At 39.3% G+C, this 8,213-nt stretch overlaps 1 pseudogene across 1 annotated transcript; it reads right to left on the bottom strand.

The window, feature by feature from the left end:
- Nucleotides 1-3,284: 3,284 nt before the first annotated feature.
- Nucleotides 3,285-4,570, bottom strand: LOC104655139 (annotated as a pseudogene). Its single transcript, XR_746928.2, has one exon. The product of XR_746928.2 is annotated as an SWI/SNF-related matrix-associated actin-dependent regulator of chromatin subfamily E member 1 pseudogene (transcript).
- Between the last annotated feature and the right edge of the window lie 3,643 nt (nt 4,571-8,213).

The following is an 8,213-nucleotide window of genomic DNA, read 5'->3' as shown; positions in this document are numbered from 1 at the left end:
TTGTTGACTTCCTGCTTATTCATGCTCCTCCCACCAACTGTTGATCAGGGACAGAAATAGCAAAAGAGGATGAGATGGGACTTCCAAAATGATGGCTCAGGAGTTACATGGATCTTCTCACCAGCTAAACAGTGATATAATTGATGAAAACTATTTTTAAAAAATCATTCAAAGTATCTGGAAATCGTCTGAAGGGAATATGACAATGAAGAAACATTCATTCAAGAAAGTCTACCAAATTTTGTTAAGAACAGTGGCAGCTTGTGGCATTTGAGCTGCAACCAGCTACATTACTCTTTCCTCTGCCTCCAACTCTGTGTTACAAATGTTCTACTCCAAGTGTTTGCAGCCAAGAAGACAGGGGCTCTTTCTCTCTCAGTCTGGGGTCATGGTTCACCAAGAAAGAGCAGGCACCTAGAAATTCTCGCCCCTAACCCTCAGTACCATGTTGCAGAATCTCTGTAATTCTGCAGACAAATTATTTTGGTGTATGTAATACATGTAATTAAAAAGAGTTGTATTTAATGTATGTAATTCTGCAGAAGAAAGGTAATTTTGGACAGCCATGGCTGAGAGAACTGGGTCTCTATTCTGCCTTCCAGTCACTATTGATAAACAAAAGCTCTATCTCAGGCATTGCAGACAAAGAATACTTGGACCACAACTCATCCCTATCCCAACTCATAAAATAAAGGGTCCATACCAGAAGGAACAAGTCCAAAAGATCACAGGCTGCTAACCCTGCCCACATGTCCACTTATAGGGCGGGGGTGCCACACTAAATAAAGCATGTCTGTATCTTCAGCTTCATTGCAGTTGTATAGGATTTTTGCCCAGAAGGAAAGGCAGATCGTAAAGACAAAGAGCTCTGCCAGAGGAACTGATTTTATTTGGAAAAGAGAATAGAGAAAAGCCTTGTTGAAAACAGTGAAGATCTTAGTGGAGAACAGTTAAGAGGAAGCTGATAGCTCTGCCACAAACAAAGTGGCAGAAAAACCAAAAGACAGCAAAGAGATAACTAAGAAGAGCTCTTCTGGGATCACAGACAACTCTGGGGATCAGGAAAGTTGTGTACCTATGCTAGGTTGCACCCACTCAGGGCAATCAGAGCAAGACATGCACAGACTTGAAAGCATTCCCCAACCTGCACACAGACTCATCAACATAAGTGACTTAAACATAACCCCATGAGCAAATACTGACTACACAATATTCTACTTTACCACCAGGATGACTCCTAGGAAGTCAGGCTTAAAAATAATCATAGTCATCGCTGGCTCTCTGGAATACTGCGTGCATGCCCAAAGCTTTGTCTTCCTGGGAATGATCAGAGAGGGAATCTTCTTCAAGCTAGTTGTCACTGGATAAATGTAGGACAAAAACAAATAAAAGCAAACTCCATGAATTGTGACAATAGTTTACAAATCACACATACATCCAGTATTAGAGTACAAATCTAACTAGCTAAGAGAACTTAAGCACAACCTTTGACCAGTAAGTTGCTTATGCCAATCCAAGGACAATCTGTAGGTATCCAGGTTAAAAGATAAAATCAAGGGGAAAAAAATCTGAACAGAGACATCAGAGGCTGCACACTGCAGGAGAAAGAGATGTCCTGGCATTAGTTCAGCTAAATCACCTAACAAATAAGCAAATGACAAGGAAAACAACACTCTCCTGGGGTGGGGTGAGGGGGAATCAGTATCCAGAGTTGTTACATTATTTAAAATGTCCAGTTTTTTAAAAAATTATGAGACATGCTAAGAACCAGGAAAATGTTACCCATACATAGGAAAAGAATTAGTAGAAATAGAAACTGACTTCAAAAGGACCCAGATGATAAACTAAGCAGACAGAGACTTTAAAGAAGCAATTATAAATATGTTAAAAGAGCTAAAGAACACCATACTTAAAGAATTAAAAGAAGGTGTGATGACAATGTCTTATAAAATAGAGAATATCAATAAAAGTACAGATGTTATTTAAAATAATCAAGTGGAAATTTGGAGTTGAAAATTGTGATAACTGAAATCAAAAATTCACTAGAAGTGTTCAACAGTAGATTTGAGCTTGTAGAAGAAAGAAACATTGAACTTGAAGACATCTTTTGAGATGATTCAGTTTGAAAAACAGACAGAATAAAGAATAAAGAACAAGGAACAAAGTCTCAGAAAAATGTGAGACACTATTAAGGATGCCAACATATACATTAGTGTGAGTCACCGAATTAGAGGAGAAAAAGGACAGAAAACATTTTTGAAGAAACAATGCCTGAAAATTTCCCAAATTTGATAGAAAACATATACCTCTAAGAAGGTCAATGAATTCCAAGTAAGATAAACACACTCACTTTCCACTTTTAAAATGTAGAAAGACAAAAAGAAAATCTTGCAAACAGCATGACAAAAATAACTCATCGCATACAAGGAAATCCTAAGATTAACAGCCAGCTTTTCACCACAGCAGTGAAAGCCAGAAGGCAATGGGATGACATATTAAAATGCTGAAAATAAAAAAAAAATCTGTCAGCTAATAATCTTATATCAACGAAAACTATTATTCAAAAATGAGGATAAAATAAAGACATTCCCAGATAAACAAAAACTGAGATAATTTGTTGTTAGTATATACACTTTACGAGAAATAATTATTCAGCTGTAAGCAGGTGACACAAGGTGGTAACTCACAGCCGTATTAAAAAAAAAGGTGACCCGTAAAGGTAATTATGCCTGCAATTACAAAAGATAGTATAATTTCACATTTCTCCTCCTCTTTTTCCTTGACTGATGTAAAAAGAAATTACATAAAACAATATGTATGTAACTGTAGTTTGAGGATTATAATATAATGTAATCTATTTGGCAATTACAGCACATAGAAGGCAGATGTAAACAAAGCTGTACTGAAGTAAGGAAATGGTACCAGAGTAACTCAAATCCACAGGAAAAAATAAAGAGAACCAGACAGGGCAATAGGAATTAAGGTGACAAACTCTATAAAGATATGCCTGCTTTCTATTCTTCTCTTACCTTCTTTAAAAGATATAAAGTTAAATTAGTAATAATTATGTCCATTTATTATTGAATTTGTAATATATATAGCCATAATATTTATAACAGTAATTGCCCAAAAAAGGTGGAAAAGGATTAGAATTATATCTGAGTAAAGTTTCTGTATTTAATTAGAATCAAGTCAATACAAGTTTAAACTAGGTTCTGATAAGATGTATATTGTAGGCCCTGAAGCAACTGAGAACACAACTTTCTTTTTTTTTTTTTTTTTTTTCATTAAAAAAGTATTTAGAACACATAAAACAAGGCAACATTTATTCTTTTTTCTCATCTTCTGGTATGGGGTCTGTTGGTGGCTCCTCCACTGTTGCACTGTTGCTCTCCAAGCCAGTGTTACTATCACTGGTTCCTTCCTCTGCCATACTGTCGACCCCCTCCTGCCCACTCTCCTTGTCCTCAGGAGTAGACGTGCCTTCTTCACCGTTCTGTTGGCTCTCTGTCGTTTCTTCAAGGTGTGTCTCCTCTGTCTCCATTGGAATGTTCTCATCGTCTTTCTTCTCCTCGCCTTTGTTGGCTGCTTGTTCTTCCTCAGGAATGATGCTGCTCTGACTGCGCTCAGCTTGCTCTGCGGCCTCCTTCTCCCTTTCCTCCTGCCTTTTGCGGGCCTGTTCCTCTGCCTGTGCAATCTCAGCTGCAATTTTCTCCATATCCACTTCTACTTTCAGACCGCACAACCTTTTAAGTTCATTGTTAAATGAATCTGTGCTTTCCAGGAATTTCCTCTTCTTCTCCTGGTGTCGTTCCTCTATTTGAAGAAGTTCAGCTTCTAGTTTTCGCTGATGAACCATTAAGGACTGGACCTGCCGTTTGAGGACCTGCATTCTAGCTGTTGTGACAACTGACTAAACGTCTGGCACCACACTCTCACTAAGAATTTCACTGATGAGGCGGTGGTTTCTCTGGAAACGGGCGGTGGCTGTATGCTTCATTGAAAAGCCATCATCATAATCATCTGGATCTTCAGCAGGTTGAATGCTCATGTACGGTTCCCCTTTCTCCATGCGAGACTGTCTCTGTCGACTTTCTTCCTCTAAAGCAGCTTCTGCACGACTTTTTGCATTTATGTAAGCAAGGTACTTGGGGGAATTATGATAGGCCTTCATAGATTCATTGTACTCTATCTTTTCTGCTTCGTATTCGTTTAAATACTCTTGTTTTTCTTCATCAGTGAGATCTCGCCACATGCCACCAATAATCTTGCCAATCTCCCACAACTTTAGGTCAGGGTTGGAAGCCTTTACTTGGTCCCAGACCTTTCTGCTGTACCTCATGTAGGGCATCAGCGGCTTATCTGGTGGCTTTGGGGGTTTTGGAATCGTAATACCAGAGGATGCCGTGACCCGGCTGTTGGTGCCCGGGTTCCCTCCCAGCCTGTAGTTGTTGTAGGCGAGATGACTGTATGGATTGTATCCCACAAACCCTGGTGTGCTGGGCATTTGTGTTGCAGGAGCTGGGGTGGGAGGTGGGGCATAAGATGGTCTTTTTGACATTTTGGAAGATTAAGTCTGAGAACACAACTTTCAAAAGTAACTTTAAAATATCGTTCGGAGGCCGAGGGGGGTGGGGGGGGCAGATCACGAGGTCAGGAGTTCAAGACCAGCCTGACCAAGATGGTGAAACCCCATCTCTACTAAAAATACAAAAACTAGCCAGGCGTGGTGGTGAGCACATGTAATCCCAGCTACTCAGGAGGCTGAGGCAGGAGAATCACTTGAACCCAGGAGGCAGAGGTTGCAGTGAGCCAAGATCATGCCACTGCACTCCAGCCTGGGCGACAGAGTGAGACTCCATCTCAAAAAAAAAAAAAAAAAAAAAAAAAAAAAAAAAAAAAAAAAAAAAAATTAAAGAAATTAAAATGCAAATGTATTCAACAATCCAACCCAAAGGCAAAAAGCAGAACTTGGTCTAGTGAATACAAAACAAAATTCAGCTGTATTATATCTACAGGAGACATATTAGATTCAAAGATACAAATAGCTGAAAGTATAAGGATAAAAAAATACATAAAAACAACAGCCATAAGAAACCTGAAATGGCTATACTAGTAGATAAAACTGACTTCAAAACAAAAAGCATTACTAGAGACAAAGGGAGACATTATGTAATGATAAAAGGGTCAATCTATTAAGAAGATACAACAATTACTAACATATGTGTACCTAACAACAGAATATCAAAATACATGAAGCAAAAACTGGCAAAATTAAAGTATGAAATACCATTTTGGGAGGCCAAAGTGGGTGGATCACTTGAGGTCAGGAGTTCTAAACCAGCCTGGCCAACATGGCAAAAACCCATCTCTACTAAAAATGCAAAAAATTAACCAGGCATGGTGGCAGGCACCTGTAATCCCAGCTACTCTGGAGGCTGAGGATGGAGAATCGCTTGAACTTGGGAGGCAGAGGTTGCAGTGAGCTGAGATTACTCCACTGCACTCCAGCCTTGGCAACAGAGCAAGACTCTGTCTCAAAAAAAAAAAAAAAAAAAAAAAGCATGAAATAGACAATACAACAATAATAGTTGAGGCCAGATGTCGTAGCTAATACCTGTAAGCCTACCACTTTGGGAGGCTGAAGTGGAAGGATCATTCGAAGCCAGGGTTTCAGGACTAGCCTGGACAACATAGCAAGACCCTGTCTCTACAAAAAACAATAAAACTGGGCATGGTGGTGTGCATTTATACTTCCAGCCACTTGGGAGACTGAGGCAGGAGGATCACTTGGGCCGAGGAGTTCAAGACTGCAGTGAACTATAATGGTCACTGCACTACAGCCTGGGCAACACAGTGAGATCCTGTCTCAAAACAATAATAACGACAATAAAACCTCCCCCCGAATTCCCAATAATAGTTGGAGATTTCAATACTCCAGTTTCAATAATGGATAGAAAAATGAGGCAGAAGATCAATAAGGAGATGAAAGAGTTGAATGGGGCCCATAAACCAACCTGACCTAACAGAGATCTATAGGACACATTCCATCAACATTTTGCTCAAGAATACACATTTGCAGCAGAATACACATTTTGCCCAAGTGAACATGGAACGTTTTATAGAATATATTGTAGGCCACAAAACAAACCTCAATAAATTTAAGGAGAATGAAATAATACCAAGTATATTTTCCAATCATAGTGGAATTAGATTAGAAATCAATAACAGATATGTGGGAAACTCACAAATATGTAAAAATTAAACATGTTATTAACCATGGTTTGAAGAAAAAAATCACATGGAAAATCAGAAAATATTCAAGATGAATGAAAACAAAATATAACATATGAAAACTTATGGTATACACCTCATGGAAAACCTGATCCTAAAATTCATATGGAAATGAAAGATATCTAGAATGGCCAAAATAATAATGACAAGAAAAGGACAAATTTGGAGTACTCACACTCCCGATTCCAAAACTTACCACAAACTTCAAGTAATCAAGATTGTGTGTTATAGGCATAAGGATAGACATATAGGTCAATGGAACAGAATGGAGAGTCCAGAAATAAACTCATACATCCCTTGTGAGTTTAGTTTTGACATCAATAGGGGAAAGAATAGTCTTTTCTGCAAAGGATATCCACATGCAGAAGAATGGATTTAGACCTTTATTCACACCATACACAAAAATTAACTCAAAATGCATCAAAGACCTAAATGTAAGAGTTAAAGCTATAAAACTCTTAGAAGAAAGCATAGGAGTAAATCTTTATGAACTTGGGTTAGGCAGTGGTTTCCTAGATATAGCACCTAATGCACAAAAAGCCAAAGAAAAACAAATAAATTGGACTACAGAAAAATTAAACCTTTTTTGTGCTTCAAGGAAACTATGAAGACAATGAAAAACAACTGACAGAATGGGAGAAATCTGGAAATCATGTCTAATAAGGGTATTGTATCAAGAACATATGGAAAACTTTTACAACTCAACAATAAAACAGATAACCTGGTAAAAAATGAGGAAAGTACTTGAATAGTAATTTCTCCCAAGAAGATACATAAATGGCCAATAAACACATGAAAAGATATTCAACATCATTGAGAAAATGGAAATAAAAACTGCAAAGAGATTCCACTTCACACATGCTAGTATAGTTATGAGAATAAAAAAGAAAGACAGTAACAAATGTTGGTGAGGAAGTGGAGAAAATGTGTATATTAGCCTGCTCTCATATTGCTCTAAAGAACTACCTGAGACAAGGTAATTTATAAAGAAAAGAGGTTTAGTTGGCTCATGGTTTCACAGACTGTACAGGAAGCGTAACTGGAGAGGCCTCAGGAAACTTACAATCATGGCAGAAGGTGAAGGGGAAACAGACATGTCCTACATGACTGGAGCAGGAGGAAGAGAGTAAAGGAGGAGGTGCTAGATACTTTTAAACAACCAGATCTCATGAGATCTCACTCACTATCATGAGAAGAGCAAAGAGGAAATCTGTCCCAATGATCCAATCACCTCCCACCAGGCTGCTCCTCCAACACTGGAGATTACAATTTGACTTGCGATTTGGGTGGGGACACAGAGCTAAATCATATCTTTCTGCCCCCAGCCCCTCCCAAATCTCATGTTTTTCTCACATTTTGGAACATAATCATGACTTCTCAACAGTCCCCCAGAGTCTTAACTCATTCCAGCATTAACTCAAAAGCCCAAGTCCAGAGTCTCATCTGAGACAAGGCAAGTCCCTTCTGCCTATGAGCCTGTAAAATCAAAACAAGTCAGTTACTTCCAAGATACAATGGGGGCACAGACATTGGGAAAATGCTCCCATTCCAAAAGGGAGAAAAATAGTCTAAAACAAAGGGGCTACCAGGCCCATGCAAGTTGAAATCCAGTAGAGCAGTCATTAAATCTCAAAGCTCCAAAATCATCTCCTTTGACTTCATGTCTCACATCCAGGCCACACTGATGCAAGGGGTGGGCTCCCAAGGCCTCAGGCACCTCCACCCCTGTGCCACTGTGGGGTACAGTCCCCAGGGCTGCTTTCATGGACTGGTGTTGAGTGTCTGTGGCTTTTCCAGACACATGATGCAGGTTGTCAGTGGATCTACCATTCTGGGGTCTGGAGGTTTGTGGCCTTCTCCTCACAGCTCCATTAGGCAGTGCCCCAGTGGGGACTCTGTGTGGGAACTATAACCCCACA

This window comes from Rhinopithecus roxellana, chromosome 9 (assembly GCF_007565055.1).
Source record: "Rhinopithecus roxellana isolate Shanxi Qingling chromosome 9, ASM756505v1, whole genome shotgun sequence".
NCBI classification, from domain to species: domain Eukaryota; kingdom Metazoa; phylum Chordata; class Mammalia; order Primates; family Cercopithecidae; genus Rhinopithecus; species Rhinopithecus roxellana.
This window is presented reverse-complemented; position numbering and strand designations above follow the sequence as displayed.